Raw genomic sequence first — 25,977 nt, 5'->3', positions numbered from 1 at the left:
AATCCAAGTGCCATTTCTTATCAGCAATGACTTGGAACTCATTGATGTAATTCCTGCTTAACCAGTATTTAGTGGATCCCTTGAACGTCAATTTCTGAACTTGAATTTTGAAATTTTGTTTGAATCTGATTTATGAATCAAGATTTTCAACATCATTGTTGAAACTGAATTTGGAACTTAGAGTAAGAATTGATTGAAGTTGAATTTTTCCTCATTGAATTGATACGCTAAGCAATCAAATGTTGAATGGGATTGACTTGTTTAACAAAATTGTTTATTAGATAAGCTGGAATTTTGTGAGTTTACAGATTCTGAAATTAGCAAAACAGAATTTGATTCTGCAATTCTGTGAATGCATAACTGATATCTTGAAGACAGATTCTACTGAATGTGTTTGATCTTTAAGCTAAATTTATTTTGTTTGTGCCAACTTCAGAGACTGTATTTGAACAAGCATTGATTGGAATTCAATTTTCTATTATCCCAGTGCCAAATGAGAGTCCTTGTTGAGCTAAGCTATTTATGAATTCATTGGCTGTAATTGATGCTTCATAGATTTTATTTCTGAGATGGAATGTTTACAATTTTCAGAATGTGCAGACAGCAAGTGTTATTTGTAAATAGAATCCAGACTGAAAATTTCTGCAGCATTTGTAGAAATGAAACCAATGTATCAATAAGTACATGTCTAGTGCTAAACTTCTATGGTGATTTGATTAGTAACATTATGAATTTCATCTCTTTTCAGTTTGGGCAAGAATTGATATTCTGAAATACTGACTGGCACTGATTTCTGAAGTAACAAATGCTGAAATGTTTAAGCAATTGGGATTCGTATCAAGTTAATCAAATTTTGGAAGAGCAAAAGATGTGGCTCTCAATTTATTGAGGAATTTAGTGAAGATCCTGCACTCTATGTAACAAATGTTTCTCATCTTATTCCATAATTCTTTTCAAACTAAAAGTTTCAGAAGTATAGATATGACACCAGTAACTTCAAACTGAAATGCAGAATCTAAAACCAGTAATTCCAGAATTTTGAAATTGTGTTGTAGCAAATCTGTGAAGAGCGAGAAGCTGCTGGAATGTTCAAAATTCAGCAATGCATGCTGAAATCGATTCTGAAAATAAATCAGAGCAATGTTAGAAGATCTGAGATCTATCTGGGCGGCACAGAATACAGCAGGAACAGATTTATTCTGTTGAGCAACTGATTTATTTGGAAACAACAGATTATAGCAGCAACAGATTCACAATTGATTTCGGATTTCTGAAACTATGATGTATCCACTTCGATTGGATTGAGTTAATTTAGAAATGAATTGTTAGTTGATGTGTGAATTGTTGGAGCAGGATTTCTGTGAACTCAGTGAGACTATATTCTAAAATTTATAGCTGCACATTTGTTTGGTTAAAGTTTAGGCTGATTCTGAAAATTCTAGTTGAATTCTGGTTTGGTAGCTGCATTTCATTACTGAATTCTATGAGTTTGGTAAAGCTGGAAGCTGATCCGGAACCAATCCATTAAATTCCTGATTTCAAGGACCATGTTCAGCTTTGCAAAATGAAGTAATACAGAATCTGCAGCAGAAACAGAGAAAGCAGTGACTTTTCTAGAGTGTGAATACATTGGATACATGTGGTGTTTTCATTGTCCGAGACGGCCAAAGTTTAAGTGTGGGGGAGTGCGTTCTTTGTTAGTTGATTGATTATTTGAGCTTCCAAATGCTAGAATTGAAGTGGAAAAACAGTGAAGTAGAAAAATTTAGAAAATTGGCACATCAAGAGTGTGTCAAAGGTGGAAGATAGAGTATCAAGATTCTTTGTTTGTCATCAAATTGAAGGAGAGATTAGCTTGATATGTTGAATTGGTAATGACAAATGGTATTCATCTCTTTTCACATCAAAATGGTCAACTCATCAAGTATATTCCTCCAATACTCTCATCTTCTCATTTTCTTCATTAAATACTTTTCTTTTGCCATTTTCATTCACTTTTATTGCTCTTCTTGCTTCTATTTCAATTCTTCATGATAAATTCCTTTTGATTCATGTATGCTATGTTCTATGGTGGTGGAGAATTAGAATATAAGCAAGCTTATGGTAGTGAAATGTTGTGAGTTGCATTGAGTGAGCTCCACTTATACACATGCTTGAGTGTGAGAGATAGATTAGGTAAATCCCTTGTGAGATTGCAACTTGCTTAATTTTTCAATTGGATTGAAATTACCATACCTACTGATTATTGTTTGGATTGTATTCATGATTGTTTGTGATCTTTAGATGGTCTTAGTTAAATTCTTTTTACTATCTTTTAGATATTGCTAGGGAATTTTCTATGGAGATGATTTTTAGTTTCTTTACTTTCACGGGACGTTCAAGACTAAGTGTGGGGGATTTGATAACCATGATTTTACTGCATTATTTTGATTCATATATGCATGGTTTGATGTTGATTTCATAGTTTAAATCATGGTTACATCACATTTTGTACATTGTGTGTATTTTTGGACTTAATTGCAAATTACTTTATTTTTATATTATTTGATGCTAATATTTGATTCTTATTTTGTAGGCATCAAAGGATCTTGGATTTGGATCTATTTGGACTGAAATTGGGCTCGAATCGGAGTTCAAACGAGAAGATCAAGCTTTGAAGCATTATGGGTCGTTTATCAAGAATAGGAGAGATCTGAACCATCCGTTAAAGATCTGGCCGATCCAACCTAATGGGGAGCAGATATAAGCCATTGATGAAGAACCAGAAGTTTTGATCAAGATCTGAGTTCATCTAGCCATTGATCCAGCCCGGAACATTCTGGACCGTTCATTGAAGACTGTGAAGATCTGGGCCATCTAGTGATGATCTGATCGATCCGACCTAAGGAGGGTAGATCCAGACTCTAGATCAAGATCAGTACCTTCGGATCGGATTTTGGGAAAGCTTTTACCGTTGATTTAGCTCCAAATTGCTCCTAGCCGTCCGTTCAAATCTGAGATCTGTTTAAAACAGAGAAGCTACAGTGCCCAGCTTCTTCGTCGATCTCTTCCTCCGCGTTGTTCTTCGTCCCACGGCATCTCCGAGATTCCGGCCCCTTTCCTTCTCCGATCAAATCTATCGAGCTTCAACCTTGGTGGAGAGTTTCTCGGCAGCACATCCCGATCATCTGGAGCCTCAGGCGGGTGTTCCCTCCGGTGAATTCTGCACTTCCGGCATTCTCTTTTTTCGCCAGATTTGGAGGTGGTCTTCCAAATCTGCGCTCCGATTCCCATCAGTGACGCTTGGAGGTGGTCCGCCGGCGTTATTGAGCTTCATCCGATGCCATCCGCAGTCCGCTACATCATCTCAGATCCAGAGAGCTCTGGAATGCAGATTTCTAGCATTTTCGGCCATTCATGGGGTTTTGGGTGTTCTTAGCTCGCCGGAGGTGGTCCGTCGGTACTTGTGAGCATTCCTCGAACTGATTTGCAGCTTAGAATCTTCATTGAGGTCCAGAGTCGGGTGGTTTCGACTTAGGCACTCTTGTGTGACGGCTTGAGTGTGAGGATTGTTAGATTGATTGTGAGAATGGATTGGTTTATCATTTTATTTCATTTTGTTATTGTTTTTACAGCTTAGAACAGATTCATTTGATGTTTGTTATGTTTTTAGCAAGTAATTTAGTATTTCATTACATTGTTGTAGTTTAATTTGAGTTTAATTTGTTCTCGGTTAATTGTTAGGTTGAATAGTTTAAATTAGGGTTTAATTGGAGCTGTAGATCAGATTTAATTACATTTCATTATTTCATATTTAGTTTAAGTGTGTTGATGGTTTAATTATAATGTAGGGTGACAATGCATTATGGTTTGATCATTGGCACATAGTTAGGTTTTATTTATGCATTAGATAATTTCGTATTCGCTATTGTTTTCATTTGTTAGATTTAGATTCAAAGTATTAAACCCCCAACTCCATTTTTATATCGAAAACCCCAAAAATAGGAATAAAAATACGATCCTAAGATTACATCATACTATTGGTTCCTCGGATCGATCCTGGACTCGTTACTACAACGTTATTGCGAAATTAAGGGTTCAGTGGAAAATACATTTTATTAATTTGATAAGCCTATTTGTGACATTTAATATAGATTTTAGGCATTATCAGTGTACTGGTACACAACATCTTTTAATAGATGACTTAAGAAGTACACCGACTACTGTTCAGAGTCATCCTACCGCACCAACGCTGAGCCGACCGCTCATTCTGTAGACGCCAAGTAAATCCTGAGTGGCTCGTCGGTGATGGGTTTTACCAATATAGGGAGAGAGGACATGTACTTATTCAGCTCTTCCAGCGCCTTGTCATACTCTGTGTCCTAGTGGAACTTGGTTGCTCAACATAGTATCTTGAAGAAGAGATGGCTCCGATCGGACGACTTTGAAATGAATCTAGACAGTGCCATGATTCGTCCGATCAGCTGCTGAGCTTCCTTAAGGTTGTGAGGCGAGGACATGTCTTGAAGAACCTTTACCTTGCTCGAGTTCGTTTCTATCCCCCACTTATTGACAATATAGCCTAGGAAGCGTCCGCTCTTCGCCCTGAATAGGCACTTGCCTGGGTTCAACTTTATCCCAAACCTTCTTAAAGTTAGGTAGGTCTCCTCCACATCTGCACAGAGGTCAGCAGCTCTGATAGACTTTATTAATATGTCATCTACATATACCTCCATATTGCGACCGATCTGCCCCCGGAATACTTTGTTCATCAACATCTAATAAGTCGTGCTGACATATTTTTCAACCTGAATGACATGATGTTGTAGCAATATATTCCATCAACAGTGATAAAGCTAACCTTCTCCCGGTCTTCCTTGGTGAGTGGGACCTGTTGTTAGCCCTGGGTACGCATCGAGCATGGAAATGAGTTCACAGCTAGCTGTCAAGTCAACCATCTGATCGATCTATGATAGAGGATAGAAGTTCTTTAGGCAAGCCTTATTCAGGTCACGGAAATTGATGCACACCCGCATTTGTTGCCTGGCTTAGAAACTAGCACCACATTGACAAGCCAACTCAGGAACTATACTTCACGAATATGGCCAGCATCAAGTAATTTCTAGACCTCCGCCCGGATTATTTAGTTCTACTTCGAGCTGAAGTTGCGCTTCCTTTGCTTGACCGGGTGGGCGTTTGGTCGGACATGCAGCTCGTGCTGAGCTACACTAGGCGATATTCCCGAAAGCTCGCAGGTAGACTAGGCGAAGACATCGTGGTTTCGCCTAAGACACTTAACCAAGTCAGCCTTCTTCTCCTGAGGCAGATCAGCGGCTTGTTGCCTCTATCGGCTAGAGTGGATCTAGACCTTCTCCTTCTTATCATAGACCAACACTGGGGGTCCTTTGAGTATTGCATTCACTTCCATCCGCTGTGCCTTCCATGCAGCTTTAGTCTCTGACTTGACCATCTCGACATAACATCGTCGAGCAGCCAACTGGTCCCCTTTGACTTCTCCAACAGCATCGCCTATGGGGAATTTAATTTTTTGACAAAAAGTGGAGATGACCACTCGGAATTCATTCAGGGCTAGTCGGCCCACTATGACATTGTACGCCGATAGCGCATCCACCACAATGAAGTTCATGGTCCTTGTCCGATTCAGTGGTTCTTCTCCAAATGATATGGCCAACCGCGCCTGGTCGATCAGCAACACTTCATTGCCGGTGAACCCATATAGAGGAGCGGTCATGGGCTTCAACTCGTTGCACTCAATCTACATCTTGTCAAACGCCTTTTTGAAGATAATGTTCACCGAGCTGCCTATATCTACAAAAGTTCCGCGAACATTGTAATTAGCTATTACTGCTTGAATGATTAGAGCGTCGTCATGAGGGACTTCTACTCCCTCCAAGTCCCGGGGACCAAAGCTGATCTCTAGCCCATCTGCCTTCTCCTTACTGCATCTAACAACATGAATTTCAAGTCGCTGAGCATGCGACTTCCTTGCCCGGTTAGAGTCCCCATCCGTCGGGCCACTGGCGATCATCACGATTTCTCCCTGAGTAGCATTGCTTCTATTTTCCTCCTCTCGCGTTGAGAGCTGGGTCCGTTCGACCGAGGTTCGGGAAGGACTGGTCTCTCTTCTTCGATGGGCCCAATCCCGATGTTGTTCGGCCCTAGGACTTATCTCCTCCCTTTTTTCGCCCAACCTGTGGTGCCATTGGTGCTCAGGTGAGGGAGTTCTATGATGGAACTTTTGTGGGACTAGATGACCTTCTCTTGCTTTGAGATTGTAGTAGTCTTGTGTGTTATGCATTGCCGACCGGTGGTAGGAGCAGAACAGGGACGCCCATTTTCACCCTTTTGAGCTTCTGGGTCATTCTTCTTCAACATGTTGTACAACGTGCGCTCGATTCTCCTAGTACTATTGAGACATTCCCGCTCGGGGTCCCTTTGGCGGGTTGTTATGGCTTGAGTGACGCCGCTAGGAAGTGGTGGTCGACTCGACGACCGACTCCTTCCTTTGCGCCTCTTGGGCCTCCTCGATGTTGATATACTCGGTGGCCCATCCGAGTAGGTGATCAAAGTCTCTAGGGGGCTTTTGAATGAGTGAGCGGAAAAACTCACCCTCTGCTAGCCCTTGCAAGAAGGCACTGACCATTATCTTCGGGTGGCCGAAGGGATGCCCATGGCCACCTAGTTGAACCTTTTGATGTAGGCCTGCGGTGTTTCTTTGGGCCCTTGCTTGATGGCAAGCAGATTGACATTCATCTTCTGGTAGCGATGGCTGCTAGCGAAGTGCTGCAAGAATGCCGCTTAAATCTTTGAAGCTGCGCATTGAGCTGACCGACAAACATCAGAACCATCGTTGCCCCGATCCAGCTAGAGTGGTGAGGACAATCCAGTACTTCACTTCATCCGTGTACTGGTGTAAATTATCTTGGTTGTCAAATTTAACCAAGTGTCTTCGGGGTCGGTCATCCCGTTGTACTCCCCGATTGTCAATGATCGGTAGTTGGCCGATAGTTGGTCCTCCAGAATCTCCTAGGAGAACTGTTGATTGATCCGCTCGGGGGAATCGTCTAGTTTGGGCGCCTTTCCCTTTCTCTTATCCCGAGTGGGTGCATTATCTAAGGAGGATCCGTTAGCCTTCTCCGCTTGTCCTTGCTTTTTCGAGGGTGTGCAGAATAGTGCTCGATAAAAGGGAATTGACACGTTCAGCGCTTCACGAGAAATGTCGGTTGGTTGGTAATGTGATTGCTAACCGACATGATCTTTAGCTCGGCTCTGTTGGTCGACCTGTTGTCCTCTCAACGATGCAGCTGACTCGTTCGTTGCTTGGCCATCAACTACTGCTTCTTGCTACTGCTGCAATAACATGGCTGCTCAGGTGTTGACCAACATGCCCAAATCTTCCTACATTAAAGAGATAGTGGTGAGTTGTCTAACGTCCTCCATCTTCACGGTTCAGGTGCAGGCTAAATTTCCACAAATGGTGTCAAATATGATCCTGTCCAAACTCGGTGAAGGCGGTGTTAGGACCCTTGGCGGTTGGCTAGAGGGGGATGAATAACCCCTGTACAAATTAAGCAAACGAACCTTTCTAGACTTATAACTTAATAAAAATAACACTTGCATAAGAATAATAAAAGAGACTAAAAGGAAAGAGGCATAACAGATTTACTTGGTTACAACCAGGGAGGTTGTTAATCCAAGGCAGATGAAGTCGCACTAATTTCTCCTTCAGGCGGAGAAGCCTTTTTACAACAATGAACACATAGAAATATAAGCTAAACAGAAAACTGAACGAGTACAAGTGATGTTTCTCTTTTTCCTTTTGTATTTAGCTTCTGGGAGTAGGGCTGCTTATATAACCCTACTCGGGGCGCCTATAAAGGTACCATGCGTCTGAAATGGGATAATATTTTATCCCCGACTCAATGGTACATGCCACGTTGAATGTGGCTAAGTTTCGGGTTCTGGGCTCCCGGAAGGGTTTCGGGCGCCTTGGACTGGTTCGGGCGCCCTGGAATGGTCTGGGCACCCCAAGCCCCAGAAGTCAGCCTTTGGCTGACTTTTGGTCCCGACCTCCTTCTTTGGTTCTACTCGCAATGGTTTGGGTCTTCCGCTCCGGCTCCGCTCGCTTGGGTGATTTCGACCATTCGGAATAGGGCTCACCCGAACCTAACTTCCGATTTTCTCGAGCAAGCTTCCGCTTTGGCTTCTCGTCCCTCGAAAATGTCGTGCGCCTCCTTCTCGTCCGCCAACATACTCTTCTGCAGCACCTCATCCCTCATATGCACCAAGCCCATTGGCTCTTTCCCATGCCGCCCTTCTTGCAAGCTACATCCTTTGCTCGACGTCCTATGCTCCTAAGTTCCTGTACACTTAGACACATGGTTAAACACAATAGGACCTAACTTAACTTGTTTGATCACATTAAAACTATCTTGGGATACCAACAATCTCCTCCTTTTTAATGTGAGCAACCCAAGTTAAGTTAGGGTAAACCAACATAAAGTAAAAGAAATAAATTTTACAATAAAGTGCAAAAATTGAAAAAAAGTTTAAACTACCTCCCCCTAGAATTAATCTTCCCTTCTCCCCCTTTGATCATATAAAAAATGGGGTATTAAAAAAATCTAAGGGTAGCTTTTCAAAAATAAAAAGTTTTTAGTTAAAAAAGCTCTGATTTTCCAACATTTTGAAAAATTTATCAAGTTGTTGTAAACTTTGAAAATAATTTTGATATCACTTAAAAAAAATTATAGTAATTTTAGAAATTTTATATTTTGCAAAAAAAAAAATTCTAAGTCAAAAAATATTTGAGTAACTATTTAAAGGATTAATTACAATTAAATGCAGGAGATGTGCTTTTGGGTTCTTCTCTTCGGGTTCTTCATCCGATCTCCATCTACATTCGCTCATTCCATTCGATAATTAAGGAGAAACTTCTTCTGTCCGCGAGCTTGGGTGATGTGCTTTTGGGTTATCTTTTTTGTGTTGGGTTGTTTATTCATGCTGATTGTTGAATTGCATTTGAGTTAAATTGTAGTGAAGTACTAACTCCCCATGTTAAGATTGCACGTGCATAGTTTACTTTGATTCATGCATGTTAAGTGTTCCATGAATTTCCTCAATCACTTGTGTTTCTTCATTTGTTGCTATTAGGTTAGTTTAATTATTGCTTGTCTTGTCTCTCCCAATTGCTTTAAGCTCTTGGTTTTATTCGGATGTAATTAGATTAGATTAGTGTAGGTTTCGTTAATGCTTTACTTTACGTTTCATTTAATTCTCTTGCAAGTGTAGTTTAGTTAGGTTAGATTTTATTAATTTCACTGTCTTTCATTTATTAGGGTTAGTTTCATACTTGCATTGTTTTTCATTGCTCACTGTCATTTCTCACTAATTATGTGGTCTCTATAGTTGTCATTGGTTTGTGCATAGTTGCCATAGTGGCGAAGAGCATGCTTGCCAACGAAGGCTTTGGCTCATTTTACAATGTTTGCTTCTCATCCCTTTTGGTGGAAGGTGTTGCAGATACAGGTATGGTGGAATTAGGCGATCTTCAACTGTGTTCTTACCTTGCAGAAACTGCATTCGGAGGATAGTCATACTTTTGGAATGGTACATTTTTGTAACTTTTATATATATATATATATATATATATATATTTTGTTAACAAGATGTTGACTGAAATTCTTTTATTCAAGGTAAAAACCATTTAGGTTTACCTATTTGATACTTGATAGTACCAGTTACCTAGCACTGCATATTGCTTCATTTAACATCAAATCAAATAGCATCATTGCTCATCTTGCCACATTAGTTTCTTTTTGCTTTGGGTATCAGTGGCTACGAACATGCTGTGCAAATATTATTACATCCTCTATTTGGTCATTGTGTTAAATAATGCCACTAGTGGGTTCCCTCTGACTCCTAATTGTCATTTTTTATGGCTTATAGGCAGGATTGCCAACCAGGCTACGTCAATGGTGGTCCAGTGTTCCGTTTATTACTTCTGGCATCATATATATTCACTTGTGGAATTATTTATCTGATCTACTTGTTGGTTGGTTATGACTCCTTTAGTTAGATATGCTTCTCACCTATAGAAATACACCGCATAAAAGATAATATAATGACTTACTCTAAGATTCTTACATCTGCTAAAGATACGTTGCTATAATTTAATATCTGCTAGATAACCATCTAAACACTAGGAATATGTCACTGGTACTTTGTAATATTGTATTTCTGCTCCAACTTTATCAGTGTCCTATCATCTTACCATTTAATTTGTTTTCATAAAACATAAATTTCATTTTAGCTCTTAAATCCCTAACATTTTTGCTTATATATCTTGCAGTTTAGAGGATGTATACATATGCTCTTTTTCATGGATCTTTGCTCCATGTTCTATTCAATATGTTAGCTTTGGTAGCCTTGGGCACTGAATTGGAAAGAATAATGGGCTTTGTTCGACTTCTATATTTGATCCTCCTGCTTGCAACTACCAATTCTATATTTTATCTAATAACTGCATTACTGGTGGCGAACAATCCCTTCCATGCTTTTCCATTCCTAGTGGTTGAATGAGCCATTGGTTTCTCTGGGATACTATATGTAACGATTATCATAGAAATAAGTTTGAGTGATGTTCAATCTAGAAGGTTAGCTAAACTATATTGCATGTGTATCTGGTTCACTGATATACCGAATATGCGCTTATTTTGCTTCTATCAGTTTCTTAGAGGGAAGCTAAACTCCTAAATAACCTGATGATTCATGCTGCTAATGATAATTTTTTTTAAGTTGACTTCATTATCCTTTTTGCAGTGTTTTTGGACTCTTCAATGTGTCTACTAAATGGTATATGCCTTTCTTGTCATATTAAGTTATTTTACTTATCTTTAGCTACACATGTATTAGAAATAAAATTTGATATGGACCCTTCACTGTTGGAATTGTATATTTCAGGTATGCATGGATCTTGTTGATACTCTTCCAATTTCTAGCCTCTAATGTTTCATTTCTTGGACACTTGTGTGGCATTCTCTCTCGGTTTGCAAGTTAGTTCTACATTTTTTTTCATCCATTACATTTGTTTGTTCTTTATAATATGCATTGTCAATAATTGTAAGTTCATTTGTTACCTCATCCAGACATAAATGGATTGTTAAATTACTTGCTTACTGGGCCATCATTTTACTCTTCCATCGAGAGCTCCTCTATACTAGCAAGTTTTGTAGTGCAGAGTCTACCAGTAGTGAGTATTTTATCTAATGGTTGCAAATTGAAGAATTCTGGTTACTCCTTGCTACTTAATTATAATTTAATAATTTTCTTCCTCGCAGATGAATGTGGAAAGAAACTGAAAGTGAGATTTTTATTTTACTAAGAAGGGTACTCATATATTTATGAAAAGATACAATATTATCAAAAGATTCAATCCAAGAAGCAAGATATGTTGGAACTAATATGCATATCTAGTATATAAAGTTTTTGCTTTTATATAGACTTAACATGGATCCAAAGTTTATGGATTATATTTACATATTTTCTTTTTGAATTGTATGACACATTTCTAATTCAATAGTAAGAAGATTGATCAGTTGTACTTTCATGATATTTTAATTAGTATTATTTATTAGTGTTTAATTATGTAATTCGTGGTGTAAATATAATAGACAATAATTTTGTAAATAAATTTATCTTTTACTAAAAAGTTATATTTTAAAAAACACAACACTTTTTAAGTGTTGGAAAAATATTATCTTTGCAAAAACAAAAAAAATGACAATGCTTTTTAAACGTTGAAAAACGTTGGCTTTACAAAAAATGACAACGCTTTTTAAGCGTTGCAAAAGTAGTCTTTCTAAAAAAAGACAACGCTTTTTAAGCGTTATCTTTGAGCGGACTTTTAACAACAGTGCTTTTAACAATGCTTTTTCAGCCACATAGACAACACATAAAAAGCGTTGTCTTTCAGCTTTTTTCTTGTAGTGAATTTTTAAAATATTCTAATAAGCAGGACTTATCTAAAATTAATTCCTTATTTTCTTTCTCCAATGAGCAATAGTTTTTCGATAATAGTTTAACAAATATGAATAATTTATTGGGTGGAAGAGATCGTACCTGACTTACCTTATCAATCTCGTTATCCGTAGCTTCCCTTGTACTGCTACTCTCTTTCGATGTAGCTCTCCGTTCATCAATGCTCTCGATGCTCATTTCGGACGAGCTTGCTTCGTGTTGATTTTCTTGATGACTGGTCATTAACGCAAGTCCGGAGAAGGCCTTAACTTCTGATTCGGATGACGTTTCATCCCACGTCGCCTTCAGGTTTTTGTGCTTATTTGTTTGGATGGGCTTCTTGTTTTTGCCCTTGTCCTTATTCTTCAATTTAGGGCAGTTTTCTTTAATGTGTCCTTCATTGTAGTGGTAGCATATGATTTTTCTTCTCTTGCTACTCTGCGGATGGTTAGATTTTCTAGATTTGAATAATTTTTTTAAATTGATTTACCATCATCACCATTTCTTCGTCGTCCAGAGAGGATTTTGAATCTAGTTCATCCATCTTCGCCTTGAGGGCAATATTGTGCTTCGACTTCTTCTTTGAATCTGCACATCTTGTTTCATGGACTTCAAATGTTGAAAATATTTCTTCTAAGGTAACAGATTCTAAATCTTTATATATATAATAAGCATTTACTAATCATGCCCACTCGGTAGTTCTACGAAATGTATTAAGCGCGTACCTTAACGAATCTCAGTTGTTTACCTTTTCTTCGAGATTCGTGAGTCCGATGATTAGTTCCTTCATTCTTGAGTGAAGATGTGCATCGGTTTCTTCTACTTCCAATTTTATGTTACTCAACTGGTTCCTTAGCAGATCCCGTCTCACGAGCTTGGCTTCAGACGTCTCTTCGTGTAGCTCAAAGAACTTATCCCAAAGCTCCTTTGCTGAGTTGTAGGCGCCGATCCGGTTGACTTCTTGTGGCGGTAGGATGCTCAGCAGATGGAACTTTGCTTTGCCGTTTACCATGAAGTCGACCTGCTCCTTCTTCATCCACTGGTATTCTTCCTTATCTACGGGTGCTACAAAATCGAACTTCATTATTAAAAGCAATTCAAAATCGGTTTTAAAAAATACATCTATTTACTTTTTCCAGCTCGCGAACTACCCCTCAAACTTTGGCGAGTAGATGCTTGGTTCGGCCATCTCGTGTGCTTCGTTTGGCGGTTAGTCCTCTTGAAGCGTCCCGACTCTAATATCGCTTGTTAGAACCCTTGGCGGTCGGCTAGGGTGGGGGGGGGGGGTGAATAGCCCCTGCACAAATTAAGCAAACAAACTTTTCTCGACTTATAACTTAATTAAAATAACACTTGCATAAGAATAATAAAAGAGACTAAAAGGAAAGAGGCATAGCAGGTTTACTTGGTTACAAACAGGGAGGTTGTTAATCCAATGCAGATGAAGCCACACTAATTTCTCCTTCAGGCTGAGAAGCCTCTTTACAGCAATGAACTCATAGAAACAGAAAACTAAACAAGTACAAGTATTGTTTCTCTTTTTTTTGTATTTAGCTTTTGGGAGCAGGGTTGCTTATATAGCCTTGCTTGGGGCGCCTGGAAGGGTTCCAGGAGCCTGAAATGGGATAATATTTTATCCCCGATGTAACGGTATGTGCCATGTCGAATGTGGCTAAGTTTCAGGTTCCGGGCACCCGGAAGGGTTCCGGACGCCCCGGACCAGTCCGGGCGCCCCGAGCCCCAGAAGTCAGCCTTTTGCTGACTTTTGATCCCGACCTCCTTCTTTGATTCCACTCGCAATAGTCCGGGTCTTTCACTCCGGCTCCGCTCGCTTGGGTGATTTCGACAATCTGTAATAGGGCTCGGCCGAACCCAACTTTCAGCCTTCTCGAGCAAGCTTCCACTCCGGCTTCTCGTCCCTCGGAAACGCCGCGCACCTCCTTCTCGTCCGCCTGCGTACTCTTCCGCAGCACCTCGTCCCTCAGATGCACTGAACCCGTCGGCTCTCTCCTGTATCGTCCTTCTCGCTAGCTACGTCTTTCGCTTGACGTCCTGTGCTCCTAAGTTCCTGCACACTTAGACATAGGGTTAAACACAACAATACCTAACTTAACTTGTTTGATCATACCTACAGGCGGCTAGTTGGGGATGTGGCTCCTTGGTGGCCTGTGCGAGGACTATGCCCGATCTGCAAGGACAAAAACTTAAGTACCGGACAGGAGAAGGGGTCCCTAATGTTGGCCCTCTGACGTTCAAGTTAGTCACTGACAACAGCAAAGAGGAACACGAACAGTAGGCAAGAGCTCTAAATAGTAGAATAGGTGCGCGTGCATACCTCCTTCGGTAGTTGGATCCCCCTTTATATAGAGCTGTGGTGACGTGCGAGCACGCACCCCCAAGCATATGGAGCCATAGAAATGTACAGGCACACGTCCCAAGGTGTTTGCACGTTTTTACTTGTCCTATGAAAGAACGTGTCAATAAAGCATCTCTGACACCTCACCTTAACAGGACATGCAAACCTCTGATGAGACAGTGAAAGGTTCTACCATACGATCTGCCTGTTGACCATGCTTGGTGTCAGTGGCACTATTTCCCAAAAGGATATTGAGAGATATGTCAGTGATCCCTTTGCTCGATCAAGCGGGATAGCCGCTCGACCGAGTACTCCCCCGCTTGGCCTGACTGTGCCGCTTTTCCATGGGGTAATGCGACTTGACAGCTTGTGTTCGCTCGATCGGGCTAACTTCTCGGTCGCCCTAACGCTCCTCTACTCCATGATGAACGTCCAATGATCTTGGCTGCACGGGCTTTCTGCTCGGACTAGATCATGACCGGTCAGGCGCCTCATTCTCGATCGACCATTGCAGTAGAGGCTGACTCAAGCACCTTCACGGCGTGCTTATCGATTCTCTGACACTGACCTCCTTGACTTACACCTTCGCGTTAGTCTCTATCTCTATATTTTGACCTGTACTTAATAGGTCTCTCTTTATCACCCCATCATATACTATATGCTTGTTCTATTTTTATTTTTAAAAACTTTTTAGTTAAAAATCAACATGTAGATTGTGCCGGAGACGACACTAAGAAACGAACTATATTGAGCTTGGCCCAAATTGAGCTGGGATAACTTGGCCCGATTGACTCATCTAGGCACAAACAATTAAACATCTTTAGCTCATGACATATGTGCTAGGCACGATCCGGGACTTGATAATTTGAATAATTAAATACTCTTTGAGTCACGTAATTTGACTAAAATATATTTTTGGCATTTTAAATATAATTAGTTTGAGGGACATTTTAATTATCTAGATTTAAAAATATTAAATTGTCAAAAAATATGTTTAGTTAAAGTGTCTAATTTTTTTTAGATAAATCCCTGAACCCTACTCTCAATTCAATAACTTACAACTTTTGTATTTTCAATTTATAATTCATTCTCTCATTTTATTGTCTCTTAATTTTAGTAATTTCTCTATTTTTTTTTAAATTTATTTTTTTATATGTATTATTCACTTTCTCTCACGAGAAGAAGCAGACATGGTAATTTTAATTAACCATTATTTTTAAGATGACTGATTTCATGAAAAATATTTATCGATCATCAAGGTAAATTGAAAAGTACAAGTAATGGTTAATCTAGAAGTACAATATTTTTTTGATTCTACCCCCTATTTGAAGTAAAAATTCTTACAAATATATCATAGCATGAGTACCTGGGTGACAATTCGAATGTTCTACCATGGTACCATAGCACCGGGGACAATAGTTGTATGAGCCTATAGAACATATCTTGTTCAAACAAGGTCGTCTCACTACAAGGAGAAGGAGGAGGAGGTAAATAGCGACTAAATTAGTTACAGAATATTTATTCCATCATTAATTAATGATTGAATATTTATTCTATCACTAATTAGCGTTCGAATTAATATTATGTGATTAATTAACGATAGAATATAAAATTTGGTTGTTAATGTGTGACGAGATAAATATTCCGTTTCTAATTCAGTCTCTAAATAAAGACGGAACATTAATTCCATCACTAATTAGTCACGAAATTAAATTTTCTTCGCTAATTAGTGACGGAATTAATGTTCCGTAACTGAAATTATGACAAAATCAAATGTCTATCGATAAAATAACGATAGAATTAAACGTCCATCGCTATTTTAGCAACGGAATTAATGTCCGTCATTATTTTAGTGATGGAATTAAACTTCCATGGTTAAAATAGAACCTTAATGAAAAGGAACCTTGGCACAACGGTAAAGTTATTGTTTTATGACCAAAAAGTCACGAGTTCAAATCTTAGAAATAGTCTCTTACAAAAAGCAGGGTTAGGTTGCGTACAATGGATCCTTCTCCGGGACCCCGTATAACGGGAGCTTCATGCACCAAGCTATCTTTTTTTTAATTGAAATAGAACCTTAAACCCTAAATCCTTTCCCCTAAATCGGATCCCCATTTCACTTTCCCAATCTCATGCAATTCCCATCTCCTCTTCTCCATTTTCTTCTTTCATCATTCCTCTTCCTCTAGCAATCTGCTTCTATCAATCCTCACGATAACTTTTCTCCCCTCTCACCCTATGTTGCAATGAGGTCTCACCTTTACCATAGTCTCACAGCGAAGTCTCACCTTAGCCACGGCCTCACATCAATTAGACTTGTTATTGTAACTTATTTTAGTTCGTTTTATTGGTCTTGTTATATTGAATCCAAAGTTACTCTCAATCTTTTTTTCTTCAAAAGTAGAAAGCTTCACACTTTATTCAAGTTTCTTGTGATAAGGGATTTTGGTTTTAGATACTACTTGTATCTTGTGCTGTAGCCTGTAGACCAATATAGGTAGTCTTGTCAAAAGTGGTGGTACAATATTGTAAATATATCTTAGGAGTTATACATATCCTACAATGCTGAATTTAAAGTAATCACAGGAAGCACGTGCTTTATTGAAATTTCTATCCTTATCAGTAGCCTCATAATAGCTTTGCTCGTGAATATCGGTATTTTTTTTAAAATTATTCGGATCAAATATCATGAATAATTAAATCATCAGTTAACGAACGGACTAATGTACGCTCCTCCTCAGAGATCGTCTATGAAGAGAATGAAGGGTCTAGAAAGGCCTCTTCAATAGAGGGTTAGACTGACCAAGGAACAGATCTCGGGATCACTCCGATGCTCAAGTTAAGATTTATTTAAGGAGATATCTTGAAAGGAGAAAATCGAGAAGAAGAGAACCTTGTGGAATTGAAGTGAAATTTGAATCTCTTGTCATTACCTTTGTAAGTGCATGTCTATAGTTATTAGGAGAAAATTTCCATATCGATCAAAATATTATCATTATAGGAGCCGGTGAAGGATCCAGATCCGACAGCCATTAGTTGCCTCCCAATTCATCCAATGCCACATGTGAGTAGGGGCATTTAGGAGAACATATATGACAACCTTGTAACCGCTCTCCCATTCTTTGGATGTCACGTGACCTGGAATACAATCTTGTCTGCGAGCCTGTGTAGGGCATAGGCCTATCTTGAGGGTAAAAAAGTTGATGTCGATATGAAATGACCTTGAGAATAGACAAAGTTAGATTTTGAGACTGAGAAAATATTGGGATTTGATGCTGAGAGAGGGTGTCGGTGACTGAGGATAAGACAGAGATGAGGTCAGTGATTGAAGCCGAGACTGAGATGGTGTCAGGACTTGGGGCTAAGACAAAGTAGATGTCGGGATTGAGAGCTGAGATTGAGAGATGGCGTTGTGACTTTGGGATAAACTAGGGTAGATGTCAGGATCAGGAGTGGATACTGAGAGATGGTGCAGGGACCTGAGGCTAAACTAGGATAGATGTCAGGATCATGAGCCGAGACTGAGAGATGATGCCAGGACTTGTGGCTGAGCCAGGGAAAATGTCAACGTTTGAGTCAGTTTGATCTGACTTGAGTCTCATCTAGGCTATATCTAGTCATCTTTGGGTCATGATTGACCCACATTGACTTTAACTGATAACTCATCATGACCATTGACTCACGAGACATGTGGGTGCTAAAGGAAACAACCGTATTATAAGTCTTCCCTTTAAGCCTAGTTGAAGGAAGCATAATCTGACTAATTGGACTATGCTGAGTTATCATTTGCCTATCGACTTTGAACTTTCAAGAATGCCAAACTAAGATGTCCACCAAAGTTGAGTTGTCTGAGTATCAAGTGAGAGAAGAAGATCGTTGGGAGGATTAGAAGAAGACTTTCGTAACCTCTCACAAATTCTATGACCTATTGGTGTAGATTACCAATAATATGCTCTAGCAAGGCTTCAAGGGGTCATCCTCCAATTCATTGGGGCCAAGCTGATGACAAGAGAGACTGATCTCCATTCTTGGACTTGAAGAAAGTCTAGGACCAACTACCCTACTTTGAGAAGGCCAACAGATTGTGCCTCCCTATCCTAATGTTGTCCCTGCCTCTTATCTTTCTAATTTTGAAGTTGTCTTTGTTTTGTCTTTTAGCTTGTGATGATATATAAAAAGTTTTTTTTTTGTTGTGAAAAGACTTCACTTTTTGAAACTTGTCCTACTTGTTTGTGTCGGTTGTGTATATAAGTACCACATGGTAGTTTTGATATGGTCAACCAAGTTAAGTTATGTCATGTTTGTGTTTGATCTTTGTGTCTAAGTATGTTTGAGCTTAGGAACATAAGAAGTCAAGCAGAAGATGCAGCTAGCGAGAAGGATTTCACAGGAAGAGAGTCGACGGGCTCGATACATCTGATGAACAAGGTGCTATAGAAGAGTACATCGGTGGACGAGAAGGACGTGTGTGACATTCAAGGGACAAAAAGTCGAGGAGGAAGTCTACTCAAGGAGAAGGTCGGAGTTAAGTTTGGGTGAACTCAACTATGGTTAACCAGAGTATCACCTACGTGAACAAGATCAACTTGGAGGCTAATATACTTCATGGAAGGCTCCTCCAAGCGCTTGGAAGGCGCCTCATATAAACAATGTGAAGGCGCCTTCAAGCCTATTGAAGGCATCTGTAATACCTGTTAGCTGAAGATGAAATTTTATCTTTGATGGATATAGCTTAATCTATTGAATACACCTTGGACCTACTTGAAGGCACCTCCAAGCCACAGATAGATTTTTTTAGGGGCTATAAAAAGACCTCTGGAGTTAGAAAATTAACAACAACTAAATTACAACTTATGTAATCACTTCCTAGTCTTTTTCTAAGTTGTCAATGTCTGTAAGAGGCTACCCCATCTTCAACAAAGGAGATTTCTAGTGGAGCTTCTTCAACGCCTTGGATTAATAACCACCTAGGTTGTAACCAAGTAAATCTAGCCTCCTTACTATTCTTTTATACGTTGTTAATTTTATGCATTCTTATTTTGTTCAATTAATTGTGCATAACTAATCAAATCCAAAGATCACGAAGGACTTGTTTAATGTTTATAGACAATTCACCCCCCTTTTGTCGGTCGCACCGGGACCAACAATTGGTATTAAAGCTCAACCACTTTAAAAGACTAGCCGCTAACCGAAGCAAACAAGATGATGACCAAACCAAGTATCTACCCGTCAAAATTCGAGGGGGAGTTCACCCTATGAAATAAGCGAATAGAGGTATTTTGTAAAATTGATTTTGAAGTTTTATTAATAATAAAATATAGTTTTATAGCTCTAAAAGATTAAAAAGATGAAGAAAAAGAAGAGTACATTTTGACAAAGAAAGAGCAAGCAGACTTTGTGGTGAATGGATGAGCTGAATTCTACCTACTAAGCGTGCTAGCATCTCAAGAAATTAGCAGGATCAGCGCCCACAAATCAGTAAAGGAACTTTAGAAAAAATTTCTAGAGCTATACAAAGTTAGAAGGAAAACTCACGAGACGGGACCTTCTCTAGAACCAATTGATGAACCTCCAGCTAAAAGGCAAGTCAGTAGCACAACTACACTCCAAACAGAAGGAGATGATCACCAGACTCATAAATCTTGAAGAAAAGGTAACTAATTGAGATTCTCTGAGGTATGCATTGAATGCTTTTTCGAGGACACCCGAATGACCCTCAATAATTGACTCCTACTATATTTCTAAAGATCTAGAGATAAATACATTAGAAAGTTTATTTTTTTACTTTAGAAGTTTACAAATCTAGATGTGCAAAATTAAAGGAGCCAAGTCAGACATTAACCTGAAGGCAAGAACAAACAATCTAGACTCCGAAGCATCCATCTACGAAGACGAGGCAACTTTAATGGTAAGAAATTTTAGTAAATTTCTTAAAGATAATAAATTTAATAAGTCGCAAGAAAAAAACACCTTCAGAATAAAAGAAAAGTTTGATGCTAAAACTTCTAAGAAGAAGGACACATCAAGGATGACTGCCCAAAATTAAAAAAAAAAAAGGAGAAAGACAATAACAAAAGACTAACAAGATCGAAGTATGAAACCCTGAAGGCGACATTGGACGAATCATCGTCATTAGAATTAGAGTTAGAAGAATATGCCAGATTAGCCTTGATGGTAGACCACTAGAGGAATGATGAATGTTCCTCAGAAATGAACATCAATGAAGGGGGAGGATCTTCAGAAGAAAGTAACGACGAAGGGGGAGCGTCAGATCATGAGTTAAGTGAGGTACGTTCTGAGTTGATGCACATCAAAAAGGAAGAGATTGTAAGTACCCTATAGTAGCTTTGACGTGGTCAACTGAGTTAAGTTAGATCATGTTTGTATTTGATCCTTATGTCTAAGTGTGCAGGAGCTTAGGAATACAAGAAGTTGAGTGAAAAAAGTAGCTAGCGAGAAGGATGTCACAGGAAGGGAGTCAACGGGCTCGGTGCATCGGGGGGACGATGTGCTGTGGAAGAGTACACTGGTGGATGAGAAGGACGTGTGTGACATTCAAGGGATAAGAAGCCGGGGAGGAAGTCTACTCAAGGAGAAGGTCAGAGTTGGTTCGGGTGAGCTCAACTACAGTTAACCGGAGCATCACCCAAGCGAAGAAGATTAGCTTGGAGGCTGATCTACTTCATGGAAGGTGTCTCCAATCACTTGGAAAACACCTCACATGAACAGTACAAAGGCACCTTCAAGCCTGTTGAAGGCGCCTTCAATACCCGTTAGCCGAATATAAAGTTTTATCTTCGATGGATAAAACTTAATCTATTGAATGCACCTTGGACCTATTTGAAGGCGCCTCCAAGCCACGTATAGGTTTTTCCAGTGGCTATAAAAAGACTCCTGGAGCTAGGAAATTAACAATAACTCAATTACAACTTTTGTAATCACTTCCTAGTCTTTTTTCTAAGTTGTCAATGTCTGTAAGAGGCTACTCTACCTTCAACAAAGGACATTTCTAGTGGATCTTCTTTAATGTCTTGGATTAACAACCACATAGATTGTAACCAAGTAAATTTAGCCTTCTTACTATTCTCTTAGAAGTTATAAATTTTATGCATTCTTATTTTATTCAATTAATTGTGCATAACTAATCAAATCAAAAGATTGTGAAAGGACTTATTTAATTTTTGTAGGCAATTCACCTCATTCTTGTCGGCCACACCGCGACCAACAATGTATTCTTATGGCTTGCTCTAGTGAGAAATAAGAGAGACAGTGACTAAAGCAGTGATATTGATGATATCAGGATCTGAGACTGAGCTAAGGTGATATCTAGATCCGGAGCTGGGTGCCAAGCCTATTGTAAGATTGAGACATTCGAGGTTTGACTTATCTATCGATCTAACTTGAGTGGATAATCTCAAGCGGCTAAGTAATAAAAGATGAGATATTCAAGGCTAGGGTTGTCGTAAGGCTAACCTATTAGTGAGGGGCTAGAAGGACTGAGAATTTTGAGCATGTTGTAAGGTTGAATGACTAGTGCAAAACTAGGAGAATCTCCATAGGAGATAAAGGAAATATATTGAATTAAAATTATATAAAATTGATTGAAGACTTATCTATCGAGGTGACTTGAGTAGATAATCTCAAGTGACCAAGTAATGAAAGATGAGATATTCGAGGCTTGGCCTATCATAAGGTTGAGCCATTAGAGAAGGGCTAGGAGGGTTGAGAATTTTGAGCCTTTCGTAGAGGTGACTTGCTAGAACGAGGCTATGAGAATCTCTATGGGAGATAAAGGAAATATATTGACTTGAAATTATATAAAATTGATTATAGACTTATCTGTTGACGTGACTTAAGCAGATAATCTCAAGTGACCACGTAATAAAAGATGAGATATCTGAGGTTGGGCTTGTCGTAAGGCCAAGCCATTAGCGAGGGGCTAGAAGGGCTAAGAATTTTGAGCCTGTCATAAGGTTGAATAGCTAGCACAAAGCTAGGAGAATCTACAAGGGAGATAGAGGAAATATATTGAATAAAAATTATATAAAATTGATTGTAGACTTATCTGTCGAGGTGACTTAAGAGGATAATCTCAAGCGGCCAAATAATGAAAGATGAGATATCTGAGATTGAGCCGGTCATAAGGCTGAGCCATTAGCAAGAGGCTAGGAGGCTAACAATTCTGAGCCTATCGTAAAATTGAATGGCTAGCGCAAGGCTAGGAGAATCTTCATGCAATATAGAGGAAATATATTGAATTAAAATTATATAAAATAGATTACAAACTTATCTGTTGAGGTGACTTGAGCGGATAATTTCAAGCATCCAAGTAATGAAAGATGAGATTTATAACGCTGGGTCTGTTGTAAGGCTGAGCCATTAGTGAGGGGTTAAGAGAGCTAAGAATTCTGAGCCTATCAAAAGGATGAATTGCTAGAGTGAGGCTAGGAGAATCTCTATGGGAGATTGATGAAATATATTGAATATAAATTATATAAAATTGATTGCACACTTATTTGGTGGTGTGACTTAAGTGGATAATCTTAAGCGGAAGTAATGAAAGATGAGATATCCGAGGTCGGGTCTATCGTAAGGTTGAGTTATTAGCATGGGGCTAGTAATGCTGAGAGCTCTGAGTCTGTCATAAGGTTGAACTGTTAGCGCGGGGCTAGGAGGTATAGGCTTGTCTGGGCAAGGATGAGTGGTAGGATCTAAGGCGAAGCGGGGGACCTGAGGCCAAGATACGAAGGGTGTCAATGATTGATAAGGAAATTAAGACTGAGACTGGTAGGTCACTAGGTCTAAGACCAAGATATAGAGAGTGTTGACTGTTGAGATTGAGGCTGAGACTTCGAAAGCTCAAGCCGTTAGCGAGTGGGGTTAAGAGGGCTATTGCTCCTAGGTTGAGCCATTAGAGAGTGGGGCTAAGAACATAAACCTCTTGAGCCGTTAGTGAGTGGGGCTAAGAGGGCTATTGAGTTTTTGTTGCTAGAGCGATGCTAAATTCTCCTGGCCTATCGTAAGGTGGAGCCCTTGGCGAGTGGAGCCAAGAGCGGACATACGATGAAGTTCTAAGTCTTCTAGAGTGCTCAGTTTATCAGAATACTAAGTCCTTAGAGCGTGGGATCAAGAGGGCTATTTAGTTATAGAGTTTTCCAAAAATATTGAGACTTGAGTCTCATGAGATACAAAGACTATTAGAATGCTCAACAGTTAGTGTGTGACACTAAGAGGGCTATTAAGTTTTAGAGTTTGTCAGAGATACGAAGACTCTGAGTCTGTTAAGTGTAAGATACAATAGTAAATAATAATAAAAAATAATTGCTATTTGATAAATAGCCTTGTAGATTTATTTTGAGAATTTTTAGAAATTTTTCAAGATTTATTCTGAGCATGGATGATACATTTAAGGGGATAGATCTATTAGGTTTAAGGAAAGCTGAATTATCATTTAAGGGGTAGTTGATTGAGGAAATTAACTTAGGTTAAAATAATTTTAACCTTAAGTTATATAAATAAAAAAAACATACCTCGCATGAATGCCCCTCTCCCGATTTCTCCCTCCTCATCCCCCGCACACCTCACCCTTCCTCTCTTGTGCTGTCACCCGACCAAGCCATGTTGTGCCACCGATCGCCCATTGCCGCACCACCGATCACCCACCACTGGCTATCACCTCAGTTCACTGGAGACAGTAGTACCCTACCGTGCCTTTAGCTCTGCATTTTCGCTCCGGTACAATGCCATGCCGACCATCTGTGAGCCCACAGCCGATGTTGTCCATCCTTGTAGTCATCAGTGGTTTCTACTCGAGGTCGGCCACCACCATCCTCTTCTCTTCCTCTCGATTGCCGACCATCAGTGTCACCAAATTGCCGACCCAACCTCTCTGACCCATGATTATTTTAATCGATGGGTCTGTCGGTAAGCTAGTTCGTTGAAGATGTTGCTTGGCCAACGTCATGGCCCTTTCTTCACTTTGACTGTCGGCTGCTGTGAGCCATCGTCAGAGAAAAAGAAACTACATGATTTAGTTGGATTAGGGATTTCCCTGATGGGTAGTGGGATATTGGTGTGCATTTATTTGGGTGACCATTGGAACTCCGACCATTGTTTTCCTGCAGTAGCTTCACCTAGCTTCGACCACTATTTTTGATAGCAAGCTTCTTCAACCGTGAGTCAACAACGGTGCATTTGGTTTGGGATTTGAGGTTGATGTGATCTCATGGACTTGAAGACTATTTGAACGATCTACAATAGAAGCGGGTACTTTCTACCTTGTTCCTTTAGTATTTTAACCTTATTGCATGATCTATGTTTAGATAATTGCTATATTTACCTTGACTCTATTCATTCTTATTTCTTGAGCTTGATCTTTTATTTCTTGATCTTGTACGTTCATCTATTTTGATATCCAAGCAATCTCATTGTTATACATGTTATTTATGACCATTTATGCTCGTACTATTATGCTAGCGATACTATACCATAGCATAGCTATAGAATATTAAATCGAGTTATAGACATGATATTTATTCAAGCTTGTGTATTATAAAATCATATCGTAATGTAGGATATATAGGATCCTATGTGACCTTGTCTGTTATTTAGGCTTATGTCTAAATACTATTGAGGTTAGACCCTTTTGCATATTGTTACATTGTTATATACTGTCAACTATTGCCTCCCATTCGAGGTTGAGAGAGTTATCAACAATTGTTATTATTTCCTATTGACTATTGTCTCCCACTCTTTGTTGAGAGAATCGTTAGCGATATGATATATAAATACGACTACCCATGAGACCATTCATGGTAGCGAATTCATGTACGGTCCGTAGCTAGATAACTATGTATATACCCTATCTGCCCATGAGACCCTTTATGGTATCGAGTTTGTGTGCGGTCTATAGCTAGACAACTAAGTATATACTCTGTTTTCCCACAAGACCATTCATGGTAGCGAGTTTGCCCATACATAGTGACTATTTACACACCCTGTCTACCCACGAGACCATTCGTGGTAGCGAGTTCGCTTGCAGACAGTGACTATTTGTTTACCTTAACTTCCCATTAGACCATCCATGGTAGAGTGTTCTCCTGTAGTCAATACTTGTTATATACTTACTATATGTCGATCTTGTATTTGTTCATGAAGGTGTAATGTACCATATGTACTCATGATTTATTGGTCACCCCTGGTTGAGCAGGTTAATGGAGGATTATTATTGTTAGTTATGCTTTAGTAGTAGATGATTCTAGTGGCACACTTACTTTTATAGTAAGTATTTTCCTAAAATTATATACCTTTTTTCTCCTTAAGTTATTATCATACACTATCTTCTATTTCCCACGGAGTCATTTGGACTCACTACTTATTATATTTTTATTCCTTCAGGTAGCAGGTAGATGATATATGTATGGAGTTGCTTGGAGGATCTTACCTGCTAGTCCCACGTCGCATGAAAAGTTCTGTTTTTGCTATTTCTTTGACTCATATTTTGGTCTTCTGAACATGTTCATGTAATAATTAACTTGAGTGAGGATTTTTTTGTCTTGTGTTGGTCTTTCGTTCAGTTTGATGGTTGTTGTGTCAAGTCAGGC

At 39.3% G+C, this 25,977-nt stretch overlaps 1 pseudogene; it reads left to right on the top strand.

Annotated features, from left to right (window-relative positions):
* The first annotated feature begins 6,791 nt into the window (after nt 1-6,791).
* LOC121986563 lies at nt 6,792-11,360 on the top strand (annotated as a pseudogene).
* Nucleotides 11,361-25,977: the final 14,617 nt, after the last annotated feature.

The sequence above is a fragment of the Zingiber officinale genome, chromosome 5B (assembly GCF_018446385.1).
Source record: "Zingiber officinale cultivar Zhangliang chromosome 5B, Zo_v1.1, whole genome shotgun sequence".
NCBI lineage: Eukaryota > Viridiplantae > Streptophyta > Magnoliopsida > Zingiberales > Zingiberaceae > Zingiber > Zingiber officinale.
Note: the sequence above shows the minus strand (reverse complement) of the source record. Positions and strands in the feature narration are given on the sequence as shown.